Genomic DNA, 15,744 nt, shown 5'->3' with positions numbered 1-15,744 from the left:
CAGATGTGGCACTGGCAGCTCGCTGACATGGATGTTGGCTGATCCCAGGATTGCCTTTTTATGCTGTGTTCCTTGCCTTTCCTCCCAGCTGAGGTCCAAAACCAAACAGTGTGACCAGGAGCTAGAGTTTGCAAAGGCTGGTCACTGCCAGGAGTGTTCTGTGATGGAGGCAGGAGGACGGAATCAGAGACTCTTGGTGTCAGTTCTGGGACAGAAGAATTTTTGGGAAGCCTCATCTCTGCCCACCTCTTGCTCTGACTAAGGCATAGTGGGAAACTGAAAAGACAGATTCAGTTAGCAAACAGAACTTGGATCCCTGCAAAGGACCCATATTTTCCTCCTTTCAAATCTTTGAAAGACCAGAAAAAAGAGTTTTGCTTTTATTGTCTTTAATGTGCCCCCTTCTATCCCCTACTTCAGGACACAAATATGTAATCTTCTTCTCTCGTACTGAGAAAATGGTGTTGGAAAAGCCAAGAACATGCCAGATTGTAATGAAGAATCCCCTTGTGATGGTGACCATTTTTCACAATGAAAAGTTCTGGCTATGCTATCTGTCCCATGGGCCTCAGCACAAAGATGTACTGTCCCACTAAGCGTAGCTTTACTCCTCATCTTACCCCATGCTGTTATTTTATCTCAGTACTTTTTCATTGATCCATTAAAATAGGAAATACTTCTGAACAGTTGCTCTCATTGAATTCAGATTCTCAGAAAAGTACATGCTGATTATAGTTTTTGCAATTAAAGTTTTTAAGTACATAACCAATTAAGTTTAAAATAGTTACTCTTTAAAAAGCATTTAGCAATCTAAAACCTAAACTTCTGTAGAATTTTGTATAGTACTTCACTGCTTGGTATACATCCATGTGGACTAACAGCACAATGAAATGTGGCCTCTGAGCAGATGGCTTCTAACAACACTATTTGAAATTAATTTAATTTTATTAATGCAGAAATCATGGCACTGCTTGATCCTTTTGCTGCTACATACAGGAGTTACAGGATATTTCTAGTGTGAACACAAGTAGTTCTTTGAGCAAGGGTTCTTTGAGGAATTGGGGTGGAGGACAGTCTCCTTTTGACTGCTCCGTTTGTTTGTCCCTTTGCTGAAGTTCAAGTCAAAGGCACACACAGAGCAGCTGCACCTGACAAAGGGCATTTTGAATTCCTTGGCCATGCCAGAGGTAGTGGAATCAGGAGCCCTAGGGCTGTCCCATATAAGAAATACCTCCCTTGCCAATGTTGTTATTGAGCTGTATTTCACACCAATTCCGTTTTGTACCCTTAACAATACCAAACCTAAACAGAAGTGGGTTTAATTGTGACCATGCTTCTCCTGTCCCTGTGGCACTCAGAGCTGGATTGTGCAGGAGCTGAAAGGCACTGGAGTGGAAGCTGGAAGGGTGCAATGGCACAAAGGGGCCTGGAGATGAACCCAGGGTAGGAAACTGGTGAGACACAGGAGAAAAATTGTTTCTTTCCTGGTATGGAGATCTAGATCAGCCTGACCCCTCCACGCCCTTCCTGCTGTCACCACATTAGCACCAGCTTTGACACTTAGAGGTGACCTGTGAGACAGTGCAACCGCAGACTGAGGATGAGTAAATAAAAGTGTGGCATAGAAATATGTGGGAAAGACAATGAGGGGATTGCCAGCTGTATGAATTTCATATCAATTGTTTTTCCTTAGAAGGGAGATTTGCACTTGTGTTTACTGGACTTGTATTTGCCCAACATGCAGCTGAGTTAGGTGTTGTATGTAGTCCCTCTGGGATTTTTTTGACATAACCAAAGGATTTTTACTTTACAGGGAATGTTAGCCTGGAATGTGGCCGGGTCTGACCACTCTGTGTAAATTTTGGGTGTCTGAAGGGGGAGATGCCATGCTTGGTTGGGGCTTCTTCTGGCGTGTCTCGTGGGGAGTGTTCTCTTCCCTTGGTGAGGTCAGAGTGCTGCTGCTGGAGGGAAAGCTCTAGCTAGGCACTTCTTATAGTGTGGAGGGGTCACTCAAAGAATAATTGCCATGAAAGATTAATTCTGCATTTTAATTACTTTTAATAGTGGTGGCTCTGGTTCTGCAGCCACTCTGTCTTTCTCTGTGTGCATCTGCTGCTAGAAAATTTTAAGCTACACAAGAAATACAGGTGAATAATTTGCTCTGAAATGCATTTTATAATGCTTCACCTAAAAGTAGGTATTTCTAAACAATACAAAAATGAACCAAAAACAAGAACCAAAATGTAGTTGGCTTTTTTCTGATTAACATCCTTTCTTTATATAAGCTTCCAGGTGTACATACTGGTGCTGTGTACATGCTATGGATTTATTGTTGCTATCCTGTTTAGCAGCATGGTGATGTCAGCTAGAGAAACTGCTTTTCATGCATTTCTTGCATTAATCTGGCTCTTTCATTACTTTCTCTAACCTGCAAAATGTTCTGTTTCCTCAGAAGGGCAGGAATCTAACAGAAAAGTATTACCTACCATGAATAAGGTTTTTTTTCTAAATAAAGAATTACAGTAGTTGCAGTATTCAGTCCAGAACTGGTGGCAGAGTTTGAGGATCAGGTAATTTTTCAGAATAGCAACAGAGTTTTATTCCTCAGGTGGCACTCACTTGACTGCAAGATACAGATTCAAGTCTGTAAAAGTGTTGAGATATCAGACTTTGGAAAATTGTAGCATTCCACTGCATCAGAAACATGTGAAATATTTTTAGGGAATTTAAAACTTATTAGCACTCTGATCTTTGCACAGCAAAACTTTTGGTAACCAAAGTAACTGGTGTTGAAATGTCGAGACTAAAGTAGGTTGTATCAGCATTTCTGTCAGCATTGCATAATTCTAGGGGACTCATAAATCTGGTTATGCCACCAGTGTCTTGTAGCTAAATGTACTGTGGATTTAAGTATCTGGAAGATTATTTCACAGGTATGATTCCCACTGGCAGTGAGTGAGGGCCTGCTGCACACCTGGGTTCTGGTATTGGCAGGGAAAAGTTGTGGAGACTGTGTGGTCCCATTCCTGCAGGGAAGTTCTCCACCTGCCTTTACAGAAAGCGTGTCCATCCAAGTAGTTCCCAGCTGCAGGGAGATGCTGTGTATCTCTATGTGACACGGGCTGGTGACAAATGCTGTCACACTTCACTGGAGCATGTCAGGTGTCCAAACATTGGTCTGAGTAAGAGTGCCAAAGGTTCTATTGTTATTGTAGTTCATTAGTTCTTGAAAGAATTTTAAAACAGAAAAATGAAATCACTTGCTAACTGCTAACACATTTTCTGAGCACTTCTGAATAGCTGCTGGCTACTGTCTTTGGATATAATAATGGAGTTCAAGCAAGTTCACCAACAAGTGTATTTAAAACTTTATGGATGCATAAAGAACATGTGCTGTCCTCTGCTGCTGGTGTCTACTGGCCTTTGCAGCCTTCTGAAAGCAGAAGATGCTTTAGTAATATCATTTTATAGACAATACACACAATAAACATCCTGTGGCACTTCAAATTTGGTAAATTACACCCTGAATGAAAAGTTACAAATATACACTGTACTTTTAGCCCCCTGATGCACCTTAAAACTTCTATATCTTGGCTAATTTCTGCCTTCCAGCTAGTAGTTGGCAGGGAAGAGTGGGAGCTGCTCTTCAAAAGCAATCCTTGATGGATCTGTCACTAGCAGGCTGCTCTGCAGAAATTCCATGTGAATTGGGCATGCAGGCCACCACCGTTCAGGACATCTGAGTCCTGCTTAGCAGGGGGCAGGTGGAAAAGGAGTTTGAAGTGGCTTGGCTGTAGAGGCATCAGCCCTGGTTCAGCCTCCAAAGAAGTTAAAGAAACCATAGGCTTGGGGAACTCTGTTCTGTGTAGTTTAGGGCATCTCAGCAGAAACTCTTCTGATGTAAAATTGTGCAAATAAGTGCTGTGAGTAAGTTGCAGCCTCAGGAAGACATAACCCATGATAAGGTAGTGGGTGGCAGGACATAGATAGAATGACCTGCATAAAAATTGACTTCAGTTCCATAGTTTTGAGTGCATCAGAGAGCAAGGAGAGTGAGCCTAAACTGACAAAAAAGTGAGGTGGGGGAAAGCTTAGTTAGTAGCCAGGTGCTTTAGGGGAAAATCAGACTTTTCCAGAGCATCATATCACATTATAATCAGTGTAGGGCATTCTGCACTGACAGTCTAATCCTTCTGGCCAAGGCCTCAAGGGACTCTCATGGGCCAGAGCAGGTGGGGAAAGCTCCAGAACAGACTTTCTACATATCATGTTTATAGGCAGAAAACAGAGATCTTTGCATATCAGAAAACAGAGATCTAACATCATAACTTCCTTGTGTGAATAATGCTATTTACTTACAATCTTGTATTTTGGGCAGGGGATTTTTGAGGAATAACATGGTTTTTTAGAGACATTCTGTAATTTGGAAAATATTGCAGTACCTTTCAAAAGCTATTTTTGTCTGTTTATAAACTGTTACATTCAGCCCTTGCAGATAAGTAAATCGTCTGATATATGAAACAAAACACAGTACTGCATTTTCCTTTCTAAATAATAGATGAACATTTATAGATGAGAGCCCCTCCCATTAGTTAAATAATAAATAAAGAGTTGCATGAGTTTTCTTTCAAATGAAACATTTTAATTGTTCCTGATCATCCCAAGCCAATGTAACTGTTACAGTGATCACTCCAAATATCAGCCTCACACAGTCAACATAAAAGGGCATTATTTGCCCAGCTGTGCTGAAAGTACCCCACATCATGGTGTTATGATTAGTTTTGACTTACATTTTAGAAAGAAAATCTTTTTATTCTCAGGGAGCACTCTTTGCATGGTTGTTGTAGCTCTGTTCTCCTTCCTCCCCCATTTTTATTTATATTTGCCAATATTTGGATACCTTAAGGTTGAAATAACAACAGGTAACACTAAATCACACATCTCTTGAATTAAAGGGACCTCTGAAGTCAGAGATACAACTTTAGTTTCACATTGTGTTACTAAGCTTGTTTTCAAGGCAGCATTTTAATCCATTTCTTAGCCTCTCCTTCTTCCCCAAAGATGCAGCACATCCCCCAAACCAGTGCTCTTGCTCCCAGCCTTGCCCTGTATTGTATTTCTCCTCATTAATATCTATATTAACCCTGTACATATTCCAAAGTGCACAGTACCACAGCAGTGCCCTAAAATTCAGAAGACATCTCAAGTACTCCTGTAACACTAATGAATATCAGTAGTAAATCCTGGAGGGCAGGTAACAGGTAACTAATAACAACTAAACCCAATTAAAAAAAAAAAAAAAAAAAAAAAACAAAATAAAATCAGAAGTGACTAGAAGTTGAAAATAATGCACTGTACTTTGCAGTCTTTCATACCTTGACCACTGCCTTGGCCAGGTTTATGTTGAAGCAGAAGATGTTTGCCCCACAATTGATACACACAGCCATTTTTCCATTTAAAAGTTCCTTTCTTTTTCACAATGTCTGTGTAAGTGTTCAAATATTCACCACGGAGCTTGGGATAGGTATTGGCCAATGATGACTTAGAAACAAGTATGAGCTTGCAGTCCTGAACCACATGCTCTCCTTTTCCATACCAGATGGTTAAACTGAGTGACAGCTCAAGCCCAGACACTGCCTTGCCTCCAGCAAGGCAACCAGACTGTATCAGACCTGTCCTCAGAGGGGTGTTTGCCTCCAGCCCTGTCCCTGCACAGCCCAGGTGGCAGGGGGATGTGAAACAGCCTGACCCTCGTTGAGTTATGGGGGTTCAGACCAGCCCAGCAAGGGACCTCCTCTGAAATCTGGAAAGAGAAGGGTGGGGAAGCTTCTTCTGTAGTATGGATTCTGCTTTGTCATTTTAGTAGCCTTTCCCTCTGCATTTGAACAAGGGTTTCATTGTGTGAGAAACTCTGTCATGGTTTAACCCCAGACAGAAACTCAGCCCCACGCAGCTGCTCTCTCCCTCATGCTCGTGGGACACAGGAGAGAATTGGAAAAAAAAAGTGAGAAGAATGAGAAAACTCAGGGGGTGGGATGAACAGAGTTTAATAGGGAAAGCAAAAGTGTATGCACAAGCAAAGTAAAACCAGGGATTTGTTCCCCACTTCCCTTGGACAGGCAGGTGCTCAGCCATCCCAGGAAAGCTGGGCTCCATCACAGGTCACAGTGACTTGGGAAGACAAACTCCATCACTCCAAATATCCCCTCCTTCCTCCTCCTCCTCCTCCCCCCTGCTTTGTGTACATGTGTGATGCTACATGGTCTGGGATGTCCCTGTGGCCAGCTGGGGTCAGCTCTCCTGGATGTGTATCCTCCCAAGCCTTGTGCCCCCAGGCCCAGCACTGGTGGGGTGGGAGAGTTGCTATCAGGAATTATCAATGTAAGAAAAATATTTTTAAAGAAATTTTATTTTTTAAACATTTTCATTGCAGAAAAGGCATACTGAGATTTTCCATTAGAAATAATCATGCACTAACTCAGAACTTGGGGAAAAAATCAGACTAAACTATTATATGTATTTTTTAAAGGAAAATGTTTCCTTTATGTTAATCAATAACGTGATGAAGTTAGTGTGGGCTTTTTAAATTAATACTTGTTAACTGCTCTGCAGAGGAATAACTTTTAAATGCCATTTCTTCAACTAAAATTTGAGATCGTATATTACAAATATGTAAGATTTTTATATATTTTATAAAAAGATATGTTGCTTAAAGGGCATTAGAATCAAAGTACTTGTTTTTGTTAAGCACTCAACATGGTCAGGTCCAAAGTCAGAGAGTCCTTGTCCACTGCTGCCACCTCCAAGTTCAGGAATTTGGGTAACTTCAAACCACACAGTATGCTCCAGGTTCCTTAAATGACCAAGGAAATAACTTCTAGGAGTTTTTAAATAGGGAGTGGGATTTTATCTGAAGTGAACAGAAAGCATGGGATGTAAAAGCTTTAATGGACTATCTGCAGTTATTGCCCTGGTATTTCCCCAATAATGGCAAATTTCTGTTCATTTTCTGCTAATTGCATGTGCAGACAGATTTTGAGCAATCTGTGGCGGCTCCAAATCTGAGAATTTCCTGCAAAGCAGTCAAGTTCCAGAGGAGCTGGTCTGTGGTTCAAGCATGTCCTGGTTTGAGCTCCCTCCCACCCTGAGGTCTGGGTTCCATCTCTACAGAAGCAACGCGTCCTGTGTTCTGCACGTGGTACAAATAACACACGAAAGTATGAAAACTGCAAGGCTTTCTGCTGTGAGGAGCAAGCTGAACACAAATCAGTGTGTCTCCCACTGGTTTTTCTCAGTTAAGAAAAAAAATCCTTCCAATTTTATAGCTTCACGTCTCGATGTTATAAAATGTAAAGGTGGGCAAGGCATTTTTGGGTTATGCCAAGATGTGGTTGGTGTGTTCCCTCAGACTGTGCTGTGAAAGAGCCATAATTCTCACTAATCTTCATTCAATGAAATTTAATCATAGGAATTTCTAAATAGGTTTAGGTAGGATGGCAGTTTTTGGATTAAAGATAATGCATCTTAAAATAGCACGGCAGAAATATAAAAGCAAATCTAGAAAAGCCAATAAGGCATGAATCATCCAATAAAATAAGATGTAATGGTATGAGTGTACTACAGTAGAGTTCAAGTACTCTTTGATGTACTTTTTCTTCCATCACCTGTTAGATTTTGTATGTAAATTCAATAAGTTACAGCTCCTGGAAATATACTTTGATTTGCTAGATCTCTATCTGCATGTGAGAGCTTTAGTCACAAGTGTATTTAGATTGGGAGCAGACCAATACAGATTTCTTTTACAACACACACAATCCTGGGAGTCCCATACAAGCTTGTGCACAAATTCCTGGCAGATGTATCTGTATCAAAACAAGCAGGCAGAATGTGCTTGGCCACTTTTTCAAATATCAGGATACCCTTAAAAGTGCAATTGAATAAACCCAGATTTCACTACATCATCTCATTTTTCACTCTTTATTTTAAAATAATTCAAAATTTAATCTATTGAGACTAAAAAAACACATGGAAGGTATCTTTGAGTGACAGCCTGAATGGTTTATGGGGAGGAAACTAATGACATACGACAAAATGCAGAAACATTGCTTGTCATACAGTCCTGTGCTACAGGTAAATTCATCAACCAAAATCCACGTTTCAGTAACAATATTGTGACAAAAAGAAACCAAAGCTAGGAAATAACACTTGGATAGGTTGGTTTAAATTTAGGGGTGGTTGATTTTGACTTTTTTAATGCATTGAAAGTGGAATGTCTGGGGGCTTACCCCACTTCTTCCATTATTTTTCTACTTGGGTATCAGCCAATACTCCTTACTTTTTAAGAGTGTATGTCTTGTTCTGGAAGATATGAATACTGCTGTTACAAGGTTAGATAAGAAGAATATGACTTTTATACAGGGGATTACCTGCATCTGAGTGTTGGAAATTACATTAAGAAGGAAGCTCCAGAACCTTCTCATCTCCTAAGCTCCTTTTTTTCCCCACTTGCATTTTCACCTTTCAAAATTAACAGTGTCCATTGTGAACATAGGAAGTTTAACTCCTAGTTTCCCTAGTTTTTCATCAATAAATCACCAGGTTCATTTTTTTCTTAATTATGAGAGTCCAGGGGGGTGAGTTGTACCTTTTCAAAAAAACCAGATTTTTATAAATTACAAGTTTTATCAGAAATAATGCAGCACTCTTTAGGAAAATGAAAGAGCTGCTTTCACATTCAGGTTCTTCTGTTTGTTTTGGTTGGGGTTTTTTCATTGAAAATGCTCACACATTAGCCAACAGTTCCAGATTATTTAAGACATTTCTTCCACATAGGTCATTTAGGATTCCAGAATGTGATTTTAGCAGGTTTTTGTAAGTATATTTGTGGTGAAATAGAAGTGCTGAGCTGAGGCAAGAATGAAAAAAATACTTTGTAGGTAGGAACTTGAGTTTTCTCCATATCAGAAGAATACCTTCAAAGTAATACTCGAGTCCTTTACAGATTTTGTTTGGACTACTTTAACTGTTTTTCTCCTGGAATAATTTTGTTAGCCTTGGTCAAGCTTGCCCTGAGTGAGGCTGATTTCAGGTTGTAACAGTGTGCCAAGAACATTTCACCCCAAAATGGCCACCACCATTCCATTGAGAAGATGCTGTACTTAGTGTTTGAAACAGCAACATTTTGCCCATATCATCAGAGTTTCAGTAATTTGTGTCTAGCATATATTCAGGCAGCTGTTTGCTCTTCACCAAAACATACCATGTGTCCTCCTGGAAGATATCATCTGACCACACTTAGTGCAAGGTTGTTGCTGTTGGCATCATTATGCTGCAATGTAGAAGCTTATTCTGCCAAAGACTCAGCTGCCTTTGGGGCTCAAGGTCTCCTGTGCTGTGCAAAAAGGAATTTATGGTTCCATCTCTTTGCAGGGAGTTCTTGCCAAACTTATTCATCTTGAAAAACTAATTTCTTTCTAAATACTCTCCCTTTTAACTGTGGAAGGCGTATTGCCTGTGATTTCTGGATTTATCCCATTCAGAGGTTTGCTTCCAGAGGTGTCTGAAGGTTCCTATAAAAGTTAGCATAAGCATTCAGGTTATTGAGTTACAACTTTCAGCTCTAGGCACATTCAAAACACTGAATACACTCAAGAAGGAAAATTCAGAAGAAGCTGAAAAAAGTGTTACCAGAACAATAATCTGAAATAACCACAAACTGAGACAGCCAGTAAGTGCACTGTGGCCTTCCCTGCTGCCCTGACCTGGATCCTCCTGCCTCGGGCAGTGTGAACGTGCTGAATTCCTTGCAGCCTCCCAGTCTTCCTTCTGTGCCAAAGGAAAAGGAAACCTGACTTTGGCCTGGCAGGTGGTTTTGATGGTCACTTGGTAGTCCTTGCCTCAGTTCAGCACACACAAGTGAGCCCGTGTGGATCCTGAGCTGTCACCAGTTACAGGAGCTGTGGATCTCAGCTTGGACACAAACCAGCAGTGCTCAGCAGCCCATTACACTCCCCAAAGCATTACTGGAATTGCCAGCTGTACAAAATTTGAGTCTGTCATCGTTTAGGGCAAATTTGGGAGAAAACCTCCAAAGGGGTTCCTCTAGAAAGCAGATTGAAGTGGCCCTTCCCCCAAATGGTTTGGGAAAATATTTCCTTAGAGAAAACTGGGAAAAATGTTTATATAACATGCAAAGCATTCACCAGCACAAAAAAATAATTTAAAATATTAAACAATAAAAGCTCTTGCTGCTCCAGAGAGATGCCAAACCCAGCCAGTCCCTGGGTGGGCTGTGGCTCAGCTCTCTCAGGCTCTGATCAGCCCCTCAGGGCTGGAAATGCCACGGCCCAGCCCGGCCCGGTGGCCACAGGTGGAGCTGCTGCTGCTCTGCTGCTGCTCAGGGCAGAGCAGCTTTGAACAGGTCCAAGGAAAAGAAAAACCTCAGTCCAGGGAACTTCTCTGCCTCAGCTGGCTAAAAACTAACCAAAAGCCAAGGAGAGCCCTGTCCTGCTGTCTGTCCATCTGCAGACAGCACAGTCCAGCAGCAGGATGTGGAGCAGTGAGTGCAGCCCCTGAAAACAAACTCCACGCTTCTCCTCTCCCCCTTTGCTCTCAGAACCTGTCTGAAAGGTGCAAAATTTATTTCTGGGCTAAACAGATGAATGGGAATACATTATACATACAGCATCATAAAGTCACCCCCACGACAAACCTTCCCCAATCCTAATATTTACTTAAAAAGAAGATAGTATAAGGATAGAAAATAGTTTTTAAAACGGATTTTATTTTATATTGTCTTCCAGCACTATAACACTGAGAAAAACAGTTATATTAACCTGGGATAATCAGAACTGTGTTTTGTATAGAACAAAGGGCATGTATTTGGCAGAAATCCATGAGGGCAGGTATTTTACTTTTTGTTTTTAACACACTCAAATTATAAGACAGTTAATATTGGCTCCTCATGTGCTCCTTGGTTGTGAACTCTGGCAAGGGTTTGCCCCTGCCAGTAGGGTCCAGGGGAAAGGTGCTTGCAGCACAAAGTGCCACTGTCTGTGATGCTTTACCAGGAGTTTGGGCTCCCAGGATGGAGATGATGCTTGTGCCAAAGTCTTACCCTTAAAATGTGGTAGTGTCTCTCCTTTATCTCATGGGATTTCTGTGAATATGAATTAGAGGATCTCTGAGAGTGTCCAAGGACCACAGTGGTAAGTAGTGCCACAGGAAAACCTTGTAATTCAGGCTCTGATAGGTAGTTTGAGAAGCATCCAGCAAGTAAGACATAGAACTGCACCTTGTTAGTGACAAGAATACAAAATAGGGTAACCACCAATAATGGCATTGTTTTGTTTCATCCAGTTTTGAAGCTGGGCCCCAGCAGAAAAGGTGGAAGGCCTGCAAGTGAGAATTGCACCGTACAAACAAGGGCTGTATGCAAGAAATGCTGCTTGCTGCACAGCAGATTTTATTCCTGTTTTTCTCTGCTTGATTCTATACACTTTAATCCTCTTTGAACAAGATTAACCATTGTTTCAATATAGCTCTGACATGTGTATGCATGTGTCTGTGTGTCAGTGCACATGCTTGAGCAAGTCGTTTTTTGCAAGTTAGGTGAGGGGGTTAATAGTAAATGGCATGAACAGAGATTTTATCCTGTAGCAGTCTACTAAGATCCAAATGAGTCATCAGGAGGAGTGGAATACTCTGAACCATCCCACAGTGCTGCTTGAGCCATCTGATGGCAATAGGAATTCTCTATTTCAAGCATCTCCATAAACAACACAGTTGTTGGTGATTCCCTGTTTTCCCCTGACAATGCCCTGCCTTGTCAGCACTGTCTGTACTTTACCTGCTCCCATTTGCTTCCCCAGCCAAGATTCCCAGTTTTTTTTGCACATTGTTTTGACTTCCCTATTCAGACAGAGTCTATTCCCACCTTCTGCACCCAGCCTGCCTCCTTTGCTCCACCATTCTCTGTCACTTTACTGATGCCCTTCTCCCTCCTTTTCCTTGTACTCTGGTTTAATAGTTTTAGTTCTTCCATACTGAAATCGAGCAACTCGTACCGGGCTGTCTGAATGCCACAGGAAAGACATTAGGAGCAGAGGAGGTTCTGTGGCATCAGGCAGACAGTTCCACCATCCCTTGGAATGACAGAGCTCTGGTGTCAGGCAGGTTTGTCTCCATCTCACCAGCAGCATGGTTTATGAAAGTGAGAGCTTTGTGATTTTCTCTGTCAAACCTCAGGAAGCCCCTGGTCAGTGCACACAAGCTGAGGCTTTCTCACCCTGGCAGCCTGGCCAGAGTGAAGCAGCAAACCCCACCAGGCCGCTCCCATCCCAACCCCTGCTCCAAACAGGGGCGTGCAGGAGCTTCTCAAAGAGCTTTCCCTGATCAGGCAGCACGACCAAAGTCTTTGATAGGCTCCTTCTCAGAAAGGCCTGAGATGTTTGGTTGAAGATTTTCAAACAAGGCATCCCCGAGGCACACACCTGGTGAGGGCTGTTTTCTGCCAAACAGTTGAAGTTTGGCAAACTCTTTAACCAACTGAAAATGTCGTCTGCTAATAGGAGGTGTCTGGCAGTCATTCCACCTGGCAGTTATGCCAGCCCCACCTCTCATTTTTTGGATCATTTAATACAGCAGAATTTTTAAGGGAGTATTTTTTCCATTAGAATTTAATAATCTAAAACCATGCTGCTTCCTCATACCCCTTTGAGCTACAAACTGCACAGAGAGAATTTTAAACCAGCATGTGGAGTTTGGAATCACTAGCCAATTCCCATAAGCTTCATAATACTGGGAAGTTTGTAACTGAACATGTAGGTAAAAAATGAGAAAAAATATACTAAAATTGTTACTTGCTTTTCCATCTTGAATACTCTCAGTATACGTTTAATTATTTTAAAAGCATGTTTCCACATGTTCTAAAAATTATTTTATAAATGAGAAATTAACGTCCTACTTCTATCTTCCATCCTTGAGTTTGACTGTTTATAGTATTAGGTTTGACAATGCCTTGCTGCTTTAAACCGGGGAAAAGCAGTAAAGGACATGAAAACAAAGAACATTTTGGTATATGCAACTTTTTTGGTATATCCAAAGTTTGCTTGTAAGAAAAGAAGAGATTTTACTCACTTTGACTTGAGTATTTATTAGTATTTTTGTAGCTAATAGATTATATCCTCCAAATAATTCTCTAGCCTCTAAAGCCAAACACGTATCTAAAGAAGCAGGGCCTGCCTTTCTAAGTCTTTATGGGCTGTGGTTTGCTCTGTCTGCACTTTGCTTATTTGTTGGATGCCAGCTAAAATGCAAAACCCTCAGGTGTAACAAGTTGTTCTTCATATTGCATGGCAGAGTGTGCTTTATTCTGGTCTGTGAAGGGATGAAAATGTTCCTGACAGTGGTAGTCACAGCATGACCTCATTGAGTTGCCCAGTGAGGCTTCACCTATTGCAAGGATAAACAGATTACAGCCAGTAAAAACTTTTATAGAATGTCAGCAGTAGGAAGAAAAACTCAAAACTTTATCATGCCTGATCAGTCCACTGGTCTTTCAGCTCTCTCCAAGTCTCCAAAGCTTTAGAGGAAACGGGAGGACTCTGACAAACACACATCTGTTAATATGGAGATGGGGAAAATTGCTAATACAAGTTATTATTATCTAGCAGGTCCTAAAAAGTGGGGCTCTATAAAGGCAGCCTGTCCTTTTCTTTCACGGGGCATGACATTGATGGATGTGCTGAATAGTGCCAGTGGGATTACAGCTGCTCAGGATGAATTTGGTACCATACTGCAGAGTGAGCATGCTGAGGAGATGGAGCATACCTGGCCTGACTTGTGCCTGGATAAATTCTGCTTGCTGGAGCCACCCAGCAGGTGACAGCCAGAGTTCATACTCTGCAAAAAGTGGGGGTTAATAAGTCAAATGAATGTGTGCTTGGCTTCACAAGAGAAGGTGCTTTAGTTTAGTGCACAGACCATCTATTCCACACACCCCCGGCCAAATAAAGGGCCGCTCTGCAAGAAGACTGTAAGCGATGCTAAGTAACAACCAAGGGAATTAAAAGATTAAATGGGAATAAACGGCCAAAGAGTCACAGGTGAAGTTCTGGGGGAAGGGAAGGGAAGGGAAGGGAAGGGAAGGGAAGGGAAGGGAAGGGAAGGGAAGGGAAGGGAAGGGAAGGGAAGGGAAGGGAAGGGAAGGGAAGGGAAGGGAAGGGAAGGGAAGGGAAGGGAAGGGAAGGGAAGGGAAGGGAAGGGAAGGGAAGGGAAGGGAAGGGAAGGGAAGGGAAGGGAAGGGAAGGGAAGGGAAGGGAAGGGAAGGGAAGGGAAGGGAAGGGAAGGGAAGGGGGCGTTTGGGTCGTGGGGGTGTCCGGGGTGCGGGGCCAGGCGCAGAGCGCGGGTCCGGCCCGCGCGTTCCCGCCGCGCGCGCGCGTGTGTTTGTGCGCGCCCCCGGGCCCCGGGCGCGGCCCCGCCGCGCTGCCGGTGCCGGGCGAGCGCTCCGCGGCTTCACTTCCCGGCGAGCGCCGCCGGGAGCGCTCAGACAACGCCGGCCCTGTGGCAGCGGGAGCCGAGTCCTCCGGGGAGACAGAGCCGTCTGAAGTTGGAGCGCTCTGAAAAATGGTTGTTATGTGTTTTGATTACCGGGCAGAGCGTATTCATTACTCCCATTTCTGCGATTCCACGTGCGAGTTAATCACAGTATTGCAATGGGAAATGTTTTCATGATTTGGAGCACTCGGATGAGTTTAAATTACACATTTCGTAGGACTTTAATTGTAATATCTCTTTATATAAAAAACCTTGTAAATACTCTTTTAACCTCACTGCATGAGATGTACAATTTTATTTTTTTTTTGGTAGGGTTTTTTTCCCCAAATGAAAAGCTGATGATGAGCGGATTGCAGGAAATTCTGTTCATTAGCCGTCGGCTCTGGAGAGCCTGTGCCAGAGGCCTCACGTGGTCGCCTACCGACACGCAAACAGCAGAATTAATTAATTAATTAATTAATATTCCCGGCGAGTTCCCGGGCGGCGGGCGCGAAGGGGTTAACGCGGCCGGGTCCGCGCGGGCCTCCCTCACTCGCCCCTTTCTTTTTTCCCCTCCTTAATTAATCATGCGCTGCTCCGCAATTTCAATATGGAGATGGCGAGCAATTATTAATGAGCCCGCGGGCTGTCCCGCGGCGCCTCCGGCCGAGCCGCGGCCGCTGCGCCCCGGTGGGTGTGAAACCTGCGCGCACAAAGGCTCCTCCTCGCCGGGAACACGCCCCAAATCCATAAATAAATAACGAGGGAAGGGCTTTTGTTCGTCGCGCCGATGGCACATGACCTTGTTGCTGCGCCGTGCCCCTGCGCTTGCCCGGAGAGGGGAAAGCGGGGGGTGCGGGCGAAGCCTCCGAGCCGGCGTTCCCTGGCAGGAGGCGGAGTGGGGGGGTGGGTTTAATGGGAAATAATACAAATAACCCCCAGATCCAGCTCTGCCGGGCAGGAATGTGCACGGGGCGGGGGGGCGGAGGGTTGAACAGGGAAATAGCAGGAGTCGCCCTGGCTGCGGCGCTCCGCCGCACAGCGCAGCGCAGCGCCCCGCGCTGACCCCGCGCACAACATGGCCGTGTTCGCCCGGCCCCGCCGCCGCTCCTCCCCGGCCGGAGGGGGGCTCGGGAGCGCCCGCGGCACCATCCCGCTCTCCTCATGTATTTATTTTTTATTTATTTCTACTCCACCCACCCCTCTCTC

General features: G+C 43.5%; 1 protein-coding gene across 1 annotated transcript in view; it reads left to right on the top strand.

Annotated features, from left to right (window-relative positions):
* The window catches only part of LOC135301016 (Krueppel-like factor 16), a 263,897-nt gene that overhangs the window by 107,367 nt on the left and 140,786 nt on the right, over positions 1–15,744 (top strand). The gene's annotated exons all lie outside the window — the stretch shown is intronic.

The sequence above is a fragment of the Passer domesticus genome, chromosome 5, assembly GCF_036417665.1.
Source record: "Passer domesticus isolate bPasDom1 chromosome 5, bPasDom1.hap1, whole genome shotgun sequence".
NCBI classification, from domain to species: domain Eukaryota; kingdom Metazoa; phylum Chordata; class Aves; order Passeriformes; family Passeridae; genus Passer; species Passer domesticus.
Note: the sequence above shows the minus strand (reverse complement) of the source record. Positions and strands in the feature narration are given on the sequence as shown.